Source organism: Chamaea fasciata, unplaced genomic scaffold, assembly GCF_029207755.1.
Source record: "Chamaea fasciata isolate MVZ Bird 193981 ecotype frontalis unplaced genomic scaffold, bChaFas1.0.hap1 SCAF_8, whole genome shotgun sequence".
NCBI lineage: Eukaryota > Metazoa > Chordata > Aves > Passeriformes > Sylviidae > Chamaea > Chamaea fasciata.
In genome coordinates, this window is record NW_027094093.1 from 28,559,369 (window position 1) to 28,572,365 (window position 12,997).

The window sequence follows — 12,997 nt, forward strand, 5'->3', positions numbered from 1 at the left end:
TTTTTAAAATTAAATGATTGCACAGGAAATGGTAAGATTTAGGAGTTCACTGTCTCTTTGAGTTCTCTTTACCCGATTAGTGACTTTCTGCATAAGAGGGATTTATTTCACTTTTAGTTTTTAGCTGCATCTTTTTAAGACAGTTAGATTCTTGATCCTTTTTAAGGCCACATTTAAAGCAAAGACTCTATGTGTGATGAGTATGCATCTCCCAGGGCTGAAAGCATGAGGGAACTTGCCTGATGGGCTAATTTTTTTGCCGTTTGACTTCCACCCTTACTTCAGAAGGGGTGAGTAAAGATCAGCCTGGCCCTTTCTGTATGAGCAGGCTGTAAAAGCAAGGCTTGCATGATGTAAAACTGTTGGGTCCTTTGAGGCTGCACTTCAGACACATTTTTGCACTGTTCTTGACACAGTGCTGCATGAGACCACCCATATACGGGGCAGAGAGGTGTTAACTGGAGCCCCTTCTGGCTGTCCTGTGACTCCTAAGACAGCATTGCTGTTGTGGTGTCAGTACGTGGGTCACACACAGTTTCTGATTTGTCAGATTTGTTCTCTCTAAATGTGGAAGTGTCTGTGAGCAAAGCACAAAGCAGGCACACACAGGGAGTGCAACGGGCCTGCGCTTTGTTGGGTGCAGGGGAAAGTACCAGATGAGTATTTTAAATCTCTGTTTTCTATGAAATAAACATTAATGCCATAGAATAATTACAGTGATTCAAATCACTATATGTTTTTAGCTTTTGTCCAGTGATAATGTGCTTCCTGATAAATTTGGAAGATTAGCTTTTGTTTACCATCTTCTCAATCTTGAAACCTCTTGGAGCTTACATTGCCAATTAATCTTAACTTGCTTATTTTAGTGCAGAAGGAACACTGCTAAAATTTCAAGGTCCCATTACCTCAAATAATTTCCTTTTTCTATTCAAATCCACAGCTTGGGTCAGGACAGACTCTCAGTATGCTACTCCATTCACTTGTGACTCTGTGGCAGTATTTGTTACACTTACACATATGCTGAGATATTTTAGGATTGGGGGGGTGTGTATACATGCATATATAAAGTATGTTTATATATAAATATTTATGCTAAGAAATGCATCTCTCATCTGTCATTAGAATTTAAAGCAGAAAGTTGAGTATTCTGACCTTTGTCATACTTTCAGCTAGAGTGACAAACCTTTAGGCAAAGGCCAGAGATATATACCTTAGATGTAAATTAAAATGAGATCTGGCTTTCCTGTGGCAGCTTCCAGTCCAAATTACTTAGTATGTATAGGAGAGCCACCAATCTGCTGCTGCGCCGATAACTCAGGGCTGAGCTGAGCAGGCCTTTAATGGTACTGAACAGTGCTTCACAGTGATTTAGCTCTGGAGGAGAAGACTGCTACATCCACATGGAAAAGATAGGGAACTCATTACTCTGTCTCCTGGAATATGGGCGAAGCGTAAAGGTTATTCCTCGTGCCTGTGGAATATTTTAAGGATTGAGAATCAGAATCAAGCCTCTGGAAATTACTGGGGGAAGAAGTCTGCTCCTGTGGACTTGCCACCACAGAGATCTTGACTTCACATTCCCATTCCTGCCTGGTGGCATCTGTGTGTGCTCTAAGGACCGATTTGGGGCAGGAGGCAGGAATTGGGGCAGGTTCCCAGTACTCACTTGGGAAAAAGTTCCTGCTGCAGAAAACCCAGTGCTGCTTGTGCCAGTAATGACCTGGGACCAGATCTTCATCCAGACGTCCTTTGGGTAGGTCTGTACCATGCCACACAGTGTGGGCTGGCATGTGTTAGAGCTACTCAGGGATAGGACTTGGGGCAGGCTGCTGGCATCTCTGCTGCACAGCACCTGGCCCAGCTCTTCTCTGGACTCTTGTGCAGCTCTTGTGAAGATGTAATTGCCATCCCACTCATGTACCTTTAACTTCAAAAATGCCTAAAATAAGAGGAAGACAATGGTACCATCTGCAGCAGGGAAGCATGAAGCCTCAGGTGTGTGTGGACTGCTGTGAGGGGCTGGAGCAGTAGGATTAATGCACCAGCATTTGAGAAGATTTTGGGGAGAGTTTATGGGATTTGTGTCTGTATTTTTTCCATCATCCAGTCCTTGGAGTACTGGATTCCATTAGCTACTTCAGGCTTACTTTTTTAACTGCTTGGTTTTGTCCAGAAATGGGAAAAGGAGACAACTAGTCTGAGTATGGTTTGGTGTGCACACGGAGCCTGGTACATGGATGATCAGGATCTGGGGGCTACAGACTACGTTGGGAAGTGAGCCAAGTGGACAAGAGCAGGTAGACTGCAGTGCTGAACCAGCGAGGGTCGGGAGGGCAGTGGCTGCAGAGCTGTGCTCTACACCCAGAGCTTGGTTCAACACTTGCAGCGCTAAAGCGAGGTGTCCTGGGCCGACCCGTTTGCATCAGCGTCTCTTCTGGGATCAGTGCTCTGACTTTTCTTTCTTCTTTCTCTTATGTCCTCCCTGTTCATATAGCTTATCTGGATGTGTTTTATCTGCATTTTTACTTTTATGTGCTCTCTCCACTCCGTTATTCCAGATAATTGAGATTTGACTTTGACAATGCATTAAATTTTAACCTCCTACTACTGTAGCACTGAAAACCGTGCAAAATAGAAGCAGTTGGTTGTGATTAGTTGTCAGAATCACAAAGGGTAACAAAAGTTCCAGTAAATAATGTCTTTGTGGTTGGAGATGTTTTTGCTGCATTACTCAAACAGATTTAAGGGGAAAAAAAGAATGATTGAAGCTAGGTGAGACACTTCTCTGCAGTGCCAGGGAGAGAACAAGAGGCAAAGGGCTCAAACTGAAACACAGGAAAGTTTGCTTAAACATTTATAGGAAGTGGTAGGGTTTTTTTTTTACTGTGGTTGTGATTGAATATTTGAACAAGTTGACCCAAGAGTTTCCATCCTTGGAGATATTCAAAACCCAGCTGGAGACAGTGCTGGGCAACCTGCTGTAGTTGACCCTGTTTTGAGCAAGGGAATTATAGTAGATGATCTCCAGAAGTTCCTTCCAACACAGCAGTGCTGTATTTCTAGGAATACTGAAGTTTGAGATACACAGTGGGTTTTTATTTGTTTTGGGGTTTGGTTTTTTTTATTGTGGTTTGGTTTGTTTTTCCCCCTTCTCATCCAGTTCTGATTTTCTCTAAACAAGAAAGGCTTAATAACATCCCCTGCTAATTCTTGTGCAGAAACAGAAAATGTCCACTTTTGAGTTACAAGAATGTCATTTTTTGGTTGAGATTGCTGCTTCCAAAGAGACTACAAATGAATCAACTGTGTCAAAAAGGAATTATATATAATAGACCAGTCATTAACAGGTTCAAATGATGGGGGGGAGGGCACTTTGTATTTAGATCAGTCACTTTTAATGGCAGGACTCAGCACCTATCAAATTCATTCAGTTTCTACTTTTAGTGTCAAAACACGATTTAATAAGCACTTTTTAAAAAATAAAGACTTTCAGCAGCAATGGGAAGTAGCTGGGGGAAAGTGCTCCCTTTTAATGGTTCATAAGGGGAGCAGTTGCCAGTGTTATTGACTTGCCAAATGGCCTCAATTTGTGGGACTCAACAGGGTTTGCAGAATGGGTATTTTTAATAAGTGCTTTGCTGGGAGCTGATTTCCAGTTCTGTGTTCAGCAGTGAAACTTTCACTTCACTGGAAATGAATTTCATCAGCTGGAAAAAGTTATTTTCTGGTGAAGCCTGACCCACAGGGGTTACCCAGAGAACACCCAGAAGAAAGGATGGTTTTAATGAGGTATTTTTGGATGGAGCAAGTGGCTGTACTGCTGCAAGAGGATGTGCAGTTAGTAGAGACATCAGCTTCCTTGGTTCTTCACTTAAAGCTTTTTTGTACGGTTTTTCTTTCAGGGCTGGAGGAAGTCAATGAAAGTGCCTAATTTGTGTTGCATCTGATAAAGTCCCAGAAGACTTTGGGATGTTTTTGGAGCCAGTAAAAGGCTGTGTGTTGATCTAAGGTGTTTGTGGGAGATAGTACCTGGGTATTGTTCTTATGTAAAACAAAGAGAGTAAAGCAGGAATATTGACATCATTGCTCTCTGATGGGTCAACTCCTGGCCACCATTACAAGTAAGTGGGAAATCAGGTAGGACTTTCCTCAGCAGTAAGAAAACAGACAGGGGTCTGACTAAATGAGTCGTGCTCATCCCTGTGTGTTTCATCAGGAGCACATAAAATGCTGAGAGCTAAGCAAACCTGCATTAATTTTACCCACAAAGTTTATTCAAAATACTAATTATTCTGTATCCTGGTATGCTCCTTCTCTGTGTTTTCACAACAAAAACTGCTTGGTTTCTTCTGTCCAAGTTACGCATCAAGGAATATCCGGTGACAAAAAGCACTTGGCTGAGAGTTCTTGCCAGAGGGGGGGTCACACTGTGAGCACAGAGGGTGCACGTGGCTTTTAGCTGTTAATGCTGCCAGCCAGGAGGGCAGTGTGCTCCTCCTGCCCTGGGACCCAAGCTGTCACCAAAAAGCTGTTCTGAAGGAAGCAGTAGTGTTTCCTTTTCATCCTTCCTATTTTCTGGGGCAAGCTTGGACAAAGCTGGTTGCACCATATCTCAGCCTTTGGCAAAGGCAGTTTTGGGGAGTTAATGCTGTGTTTTGGTTTAGCTGCACTGCTGTAGGAAAACATGGCAAATTCTATTGGCTGTGAGGCCTCAGCCTGTGGCTGCTGGGCCTGAGATGAGCAGTCTGGGTCTCTGCTGGGTCACTCAGCAGACTTGGGTGACATAGTTCTGTGTGAAGTATGCACAGAGGGGGAGAACATACTTGACAATTGAGTTTATGAGTTCAGAAGTGCAGAGCAAAGCAGCAGCACAGATGAATTTAGTGTCCCATGATGGCCTCAGATTGGCTCCCACCAAGAGGTTTTCCTGTCACTTGCAAGCACATCTTGTTAAGTTTTGATTAGGAGGCTGTATCAAAGAGCCTCAACAAAATGTGTGTGTTTGTAAATGAAGCTTAAGCTATCAAAAAATTCTTAAAAACATGCTAAACAGAAAGAATCCCTTTCAAGGCAAAAACCCTTGCAGGAAGGATTTTCTGGTTGTTTACTGAGGCAGAGGTGAGGTCTGGACCCTCTGATAATGAGGCTTTAAATCCTGAGTGGGCTGGCAGTGCAGAATTTTGATATGTTAGCTCTGCCACTAACTGCTTTCTCTCCTGCATCAGTGGTGCTCTAGTTTCCAAGGTGTGTTCCTGTCAGTGTAAATAGTGCTGAGCCACAGAGCCCCTTAACAGGCTGGGTTTGATAAAGGATGAATTTATAGAGTGGTCTCTGCAATCAGGCTGGCAGAACTGCTCTTAGCCCCAGTGTTTGTGCCGAGGAGAATAATTAGTGCCGAGAGAACAGTTTGAACTGCTCTCAACTCAGAAGTTGAGGCGCTTCCCCAGACTGTGTGTGACCGTCACAAAGTGCTCACAGCGGCTGTGGTGGAGTGGTGAAACTAAAAGTTTTTGGGGTGATCCAGCTCCTCTTGTTTTGTAACCCTAAAATGTTACAGCTGCTTGAATTGGTGTGCAGAATATTGCCCGTATATAAACAGCTCCAGCTCGTGAGAAGGGAGGAGGAGGAGGGAAGTGCGTGCTCTTGCTCCATGGAATTCTCTCCTCACAGACACACAGCTGTGTTGGTGCAGTGTCACTGTGGGTACATTAAGAAATTACAAATATGCCACCCATCCTTATGCACTGTCACGAAACCCATTTCCAATAAGACAGATGATTTTTTTGGTGATGCGTAACATTGTCTTGACAGGAGCTGCTTTTAAGCATCAGCGCAGCTGAAATTCCAGTGCTCTGCTGGCTGTTGCTACCTCAGCAGTGTGTCTTCTATTAGTGGTGTCCACTGGCATGTCAGATGGCAAAATTATTTCATTTGCTCTATAACTGTGTTTGCAGTTAACCCGGGCTGATGCTGGCTTGGTGAACTGCTGCTGCCAGCTTTGCTCGAGCTACACAGGCCAGTGACACAGTGGAAAATGCAGGTCTGCTGGAACTGGCGCTCAGGTTTGTTCTGGGTGTAACTGCTGACCTTTACACCCTTTCTCTCCAGAGGTGACTTGCTGTACAGTTTTCCATCTCAAAGGATTGCTTGTTGCCAAATGCTGAGTGGTGGCATGTCATTTGCAGTTCACTGCAATCAGTCATATTCTTGCTTTTTGTGGTGGATGAAACAGTCTAGGAATTTTGTGCCAGGTCTTTTTACTCTCCTCACTTTGCAATTTGGCCTGTTCTGATGACTTTGTTGCTGCTGTTGCAATTGTTCATGCCTCATGGCTCTGATTTCCCAATAATATGGGGTTTGTATATTTTGTCTCATTTGTATACCTCCAAGGTGTTACAAAATAAGAGTTCAGATAGCTTGGGAAAAAAACTCAACAAAATCCACCAGCAGGCTGTGAAATTTGAAGTTTGCCTGTTTTTAAGAGTAGTCAGACAAGCCTTGGTTGACCTGATGCTTAACTGAAAACCTCATAACATTTTTCAAATCAAAGGACACATCACCCTCTTTCAATTACTAATATCTGGTGTCTTACAGATGTGATTATACTATGGTGTCAGGTCACGTCATCAAATGAGCTTTGGGTCCAGATGTGCAATAAAAAGGCCCTCCAGTTCTCTACTAGTAAAACAAAGTGAATTAACCGTTCAGTTACATCTCCAAATGCCTTTCTCAAATCTGCCTGTGGATTCAATAACTCCTGTAGCCACACGAATTGCATTGGTTTAAGCAGTATACCCTTTTTCAGCTCTTATCTGTGCAGTTACTGTCTGTGGCCTGTCTCTCCTTGATTGACCAAGTAATATTCTTGTTTTAATTCTAGTTAATCGCTTGGAACTCTTGAAGTGGAAACAGGCTTTGCTTGACTCTGCGGTGTGGAAGCTCCCGGGCTGGCATTGATAGCTGTGCAGAGTTGCTGCTTGCACTTGCTTAGAATTGCAGTCATTTAAAAACCAATAACGGAGGGCACTATCTACCCCTGTTATTTAAACGGTGATGATTTCAAGCAGAGATGGGGAATTGGAAAGTCATTCTCTGCTCTGCACTTTGCACACTGAGGGCTCCATCCTGCCACGTGCTGAGCCCTCTGAGGCTCTGATGGTTTCACAGCTGAACAAATGGAGTCAGCACCTTGCAGCCCGGCTCCCTGTCAGGCAGGATTGTGAACCCTGTGAGTCACTTAACCTCTTCCTGACTCTACTTAACCTTGGATGTAATGACAGAGGGGGATAATCACATCTGTCTCTCTTAGGGGCAATTTGAAGCGTAATTAATTGATATTAGTTAAAGCATTTGAGATCACCCGTTGAGAGGTACTAAAGGAAGCCGGGGGCTGACGGGGGAGCAGAACCCTTTCTCATGCTGAGGGTAGAGCACAGTCACAAATGCCACGGTCTCACAAATCACTGGGCTTTCAGATCCCCTCTAAGGAGTTGGCCAGGACTTTGTTATGAAAGTACTGACACTTTAAGTTAGTGTATTTAATATGAAAGCAGTCTACATTAAAATGTGTGCGTGTTTAAACTATCTCCTTGAAAAGAAATCTCATGTAAAATATATGCACAGCGCTTTGTTACTTTATTTATCAAGATTTTATTGCATACGAGATGCTAAAAGCACACATGGCAACAAGGGTAGGGTTATAAATCATTATGTATTAATGATGGGCAGAAGGTATAAGGTAGTGCTTTCTGGAGTCAAAATGCCCAGTCTGTGCTGCTGTAGTGTTCCGGTTGGGATGCTCAGGTTAGGATTGAGGGGCTGTTGTCCTTGCCTGACCCACGGGCAGTGCTGGTCTCCTGCAGCTCCGGCCGCTCGGAGATGGTGACACGGGGACAGCCAGACCATGTCACTGCTGTGGCAGTCTCAGCTCAGCGATGCAAGTCAAGGACAGCTGTCTTCTGATCAGGTACAGAGCCACTGTGTGAAAGCATCCCTTCTAGAAAACCATTTCCTTTCAGACTAAAAATCACTAGTGATGGGGAATGTGAATTTCCATCTAAATTTGACTGGCTTCAGCATGCAGCAGGCTCTGGAGCTTACTCAGCCTTTGGCAGCCAGATTGAATAGCTCGTTATAATGAAATTTAGGGACTGACTTTTCTCAATTTTTATCACTTTTTAATCTTTGGATTTAAGCTGTTGACACACTGAGCTTCCTGACTCCCTTTGCCATGAAACACGTCTTTCAGTTCTGTTGTTTTTCTTACGGATCTTCTGAACCCCCTCCAGTTTGAACTCATTGTTGATTCGTGGGCCCAGAACTGCAAACAGCATTTCAGAGGTGCCAGGCATAGAGGCCCTCTCCACATCTGCTTACTATTTTAATTTATATAGTCAGTGAATTTTTTTTTGATAACTCCATCATTTTCTTCCAAAGCTATATTGCTAGCATTATTTGGATTTCTTTTGCTTCTAATACATTTAAAGCCCCTTATATACTTAAAACATCATTATTACCTCTGCTGACTGTAGATACTGCTTTGATGTCCATTTGCTTCCTTTATCTATTTTGTACAAATTGTTAGCTTTTGATTTATATTCATTAAAACACAGCTTCACCTTTCTTCTATGTGCTATGCTAATACAACTTCCACTCTTCTAAGGAAACTGAATTAACCTTGTACTGTTCAGCTGTAGAGAGGTTATAGCACTGGGCTTTGTAGTTTAAAATTAAACAAAGCATGAAGTTACCTAACTTAAAGGTTGTTTTCTCATATTTAAGCAAATAGAAATCTGTTTTTTTGGAAAGAGGACTTGATTCCTTTAGGAAGTTCTGAAAATTTGCCACAATTTTGTTTTAAATGTAATGAGGTGACTGTTGTACAACAGGGTGCATCTGTTTCATGCACTATTCTCAAGACATCTTTAGAATTGCCATCTGGTCCTAATACCTTTGTACATTGAAATTTTAAGAATCTCTTAAGTTTTACTTTTGACTCCCTATCACCTCTAAACAATTAGCTGGTTAAAAAAAGAAGTCCTGTTCAATGGAAAACCCTCCATTTGAATGTAATAAAGATACGTAGGTTATTCACTAGGTTGTTCCACTGCTTTGAAATCCTCCTTGCATCCCTTCTGCATCCCATGGGATCCTGCAATTATGGAAAATGTTTTCACAGGGTATTATGTCTGAAAATTTATCAAATTGCTACCACATCATATCAATTTTGTGTCATTCTTACCTTACCTGAAAAAGTGTTTATATTACTTTTTCCTCAGTTTGCTTTTTGTTTAAAAAACAAAAAACCAGTTCACAAGGTGATGTGAGCACTTAGTTAAGTTTTTCTATTTCCCCATGTGCTATCTTTGTTTTATATCATGTAACAAATGTGTTGTGACATCATTTTGGAAATCACATCCAGCTCAACCGTGCAGTTCTTTACTTCTTCACAGTCCTCAAAGCAGTGTTTCCATGAGAATGAACTTCCAGCCCCTTTCTGTGCCCAAACCAATGCTGGCTCCCTGTGTCTTTCCTCAAAGATACCTTGAGACGGTGCTGTACCTTGAGGTTGTTCTTGCTGTCAGTAAATCCAGTCCATGGAAAATAAGATGGGTTATGTATTTTCCATCACTTCATCTCCCTAAAGACCCACTAACTTTCCTTTAAATGCCTCTCTAATTAGAGGAGATTTAATCTGACTCCCTCTCCCCTCAGTGATAATGGCTCTGAGTGAAGCCTGCTTGCTTGCTTGATTTCCCTTGTCTGCTGTACATAGGCCATTCCTCTTGAATTTTTCCCACAGAAACCATATTTCTCATATACTGGCTCAGTCGAGAACTACTTGGTTTTCAAGGTGAGGAATGTGATGGTGCCTGCTGTGACTGTACCACATCTCCTACCAACTTTACAACATGAATGGTGGAGAAAAACCTTGTAGAAAGTACTGGGTTTTTGTAATTTTTTAGATTTGTAGTACAAAGGCAAAGAGAACTTCAGAACTCCTCAGCTGCAGGTGTTTTCACATGGATCCAGAGACCCGTGATTTCAGCAGGCAGCCCTCGTGCCCCGGCAGGTCAGGGGGAGCAGATGCCACAATGGACTGTATGGAGGGTCCTCCAGAGAGCCGAATTCTGAGCACAGAGCTGAGTGTCTGGCCAGAACTCTATTAAAGCTGTATTGTTTGCTGATTGTGAACAGGGAATGGCCCCAGCACATGCTACTGCACATGCCTGAGATGGCAAGTTCTCTTGTTTTCCTACCAGGTGATGCAACTGTGTTTCAGCATTAGGAAATGGAATTATCTTGAGATGTGCAGGAATGATAGAGGTTTTGTGTGCCAGTACTGGGATCCTGTGGAAAGGCTGGATGTTTCTTTCACATTTCTCAAGTCAGGCACAGGAAATTACTGTTCAGTTCACATCCGCTCTTAACCCTGTTGAGATCAAATTTGACACTGTTGTAAAAATGAAAAAAGAAAATTGTTAAAGCAAAGGCCTGCATCTGTGTTAGAAGGCTCTGCTCCCAGAAGTGCTGCTTTCAATGCTGCTCAGTTAAAATTCCCCTTCTTGTCCTTGCAGGAAGTCTGTGTGCTTACCACAGGATCCAAATCATTCAACTAAAATGAATTTTTCCACTTGTTTAGTCCATAGTGATTGAGAATGGGCAGGACCTTTTGGTTCTTGACACCTTCCTCACACCTTCATATGCCACCAGTTTAATCTCTTTCCATTGCAGCCCATCTGAAAAATCCTTTGTGAGGAAGCTGCACACTTCCTATCCTCATGTACTGTGCTCAGTACATTTCCTTTCCTTGCACTTTCGAATCTAGAAGATAGTGTTAACACTTAAAATAAACGTGTGATAGTGGGTGTGAGGAGGGAATGGGGAGAACAAGTTTTCCGTCTGTCAAAATGAAGACATCAACCTCTGCTTTTATTTTTTTTGGCATGTGTGCTTTAAATAGAATGACTGGGTTGGGTGACTTCCAAGTGTTTGCTGCATTTGGCAATCCTTCTAAGTTGTAACAGATGAAGTTCTGCTGTTCCATATGATGTGCTCCTTCCCCCTTTTTCAGTGACTCCTTGAAACTCCTTGGGAATTCAGTGTAGCATTCACATCTGTTCTGTGGATGGATGTCCAAGGCTAACAAAATGCCTACTGGACTTGGAGGCAGCTCTGCCAAAAGCCATATGGTTGTGTTTTAGTTTTGTGAGCACAGTGCAGTAAAGAAAGGAGGTTGGGCCAAGAGAGAAGTGAAGGGAGGAGGGATGGAGCTTCAGATGGGTAGATGAAGGTAACTTCTCATGATTTGGTATTGGATTTGGTATTTTTGTGTGGAAGAACATGCTTGTTATTTGTGTTCTCATTTTCTTGCAGAGTGTGGCTCATGAAGAGCTCTTCCCTGCTACAACTTCACTAGGGGCTTTGAGAGAGGCCTTACTGTCCTGAAATATCTTTTATTGAGTGTTTAAAAGATGTTCTTTAGTGAAATCTAAATTTCAAGCTCAATATCATAAGCAAAAAAGGGAACCTGAAAGGTTTAAGTTTTTAGGAGCATTTATGTTTTACTGTAACAGTTGGAAGTGCTTTCCAGAAAATCTGCAGCATGTAGTTAAGAACAAGTGTTCCTGTTTTAGAGGTGCCTGATTTTTATCCATTTTTTGTTTCTGAAATTCTTTTTCGATGATGTCACCAGTTCTGATTTATTTGTGTAGAGCAGTGTTAACAAGTCAACCGAGGCAGTCCCCTCACAGTACAGAAAATTATCCAAGATTTGTTAAGAGGCAGGCTTGACCTGCAGGCGCTTCACTATCAAGCAGACAGGCCAGACAAGTGGTAAGAGAGAAAATGGGTCACCAAAGTGGGCTGATGGACATGGGAACAGCCTGAAACCTCCTCCTCCTCCTCTTTCTTCTCTTCTTCCTTCTCCTCCTTTTCTTTCTTGACCATTTTCTTCCAGGCACATGCTGAACGACTCAACAAGGTTAATAGTTTGCAAGCTGTAGAACACTGTGCTATCTCCCACTGAAACACAGCTGCCATCGTGCTGCATAAAGAGTTTGAAGCCATTAAGATGGATTTACACAAGTGCCTCAGTTTCCCAGGAAACATCTCCTTGATTTTCTGGTATTCTTAGCTACTGTACAGACTCTCAGTGTATTTACACAGGTGTGTCACTGCAGTGCTTTCAGAACCCTATTCTGAAGGAAAAAATGCTCTAAAACTCAAAGCAGTGCATGCAAGCAATGAAATTACATTTTGGTGAAGCTGGAAGGGGTATTCAGCCTTCCCTTTGTGGAAAGGGGTGTGCAGTGTTTATGCACAGATACTATTTTTCTTGTCAGCTCAAAGTGAGAGTAGCTTAGGAGGGTGGCTGCAAGTCTCCTAAGAGGGCATTTGTTCAGTCCTGATTTTAAAGTAACACAGACACTTGTTCATCATGTAAAATACTGGTAAAGCTGTAATTGGTGCTTGTGAGCAACTCATTTGTGATTTTTCTGTTCCTATCCTAAAATAATACCCAGATGAACTCCTTTGCCAGCACTACACAGGCTTGACTGAAGTGCATCCATTCCTTTTTTAATGTGCATCTGAGCAAAAAACAGTGTCCTGAGTCTTTACTTGGGATCAGCCTCTGTGCTGGGTTTTTAAAAAATAATTTATTACACATATGCAGGTACTTTCCTTTTTAAAGCCTTACTTAGTGTAGTAATGGTGATTTGAGAGTAGTTTAGATTATTCATAGACAATAATTTATAGGCATTGCTTCTGAAGCACAGGCCATTTCCAAATATTATAAATGCTCCCAGCAATTTCCTTTCCAACTTCCAGCCTCCCTCTGTTCCCAGCTGTGCTGTCTTTATTCCCATGCCCAAATGTAGCTGGTAATTGTGGCGGCAGCAGCAATAACCTACCTGGCAATACCAGGAGGTACAGAGCAGGGCAGTGGTCTCTCTGTGTCTGGTGCTCCTGAAGTGCCCTTAGGGGACTGGTGATG

General features: G+C 42.6%; 1 protein-coding gene across 3 annotated transcripts in view; it reads left to right on the forward strand.

The window, feature by feature from the left end:
- Positions 1–12,997, forward strand: part of PDIA5 (protein disulfide isomerase family A member 5) — a 97,897-nt gene that overhangs the window by 72,243 nt on the left and 12,657 nt on the right. The gene's annotated exons all lie outside the window — the stretch shown is intronic.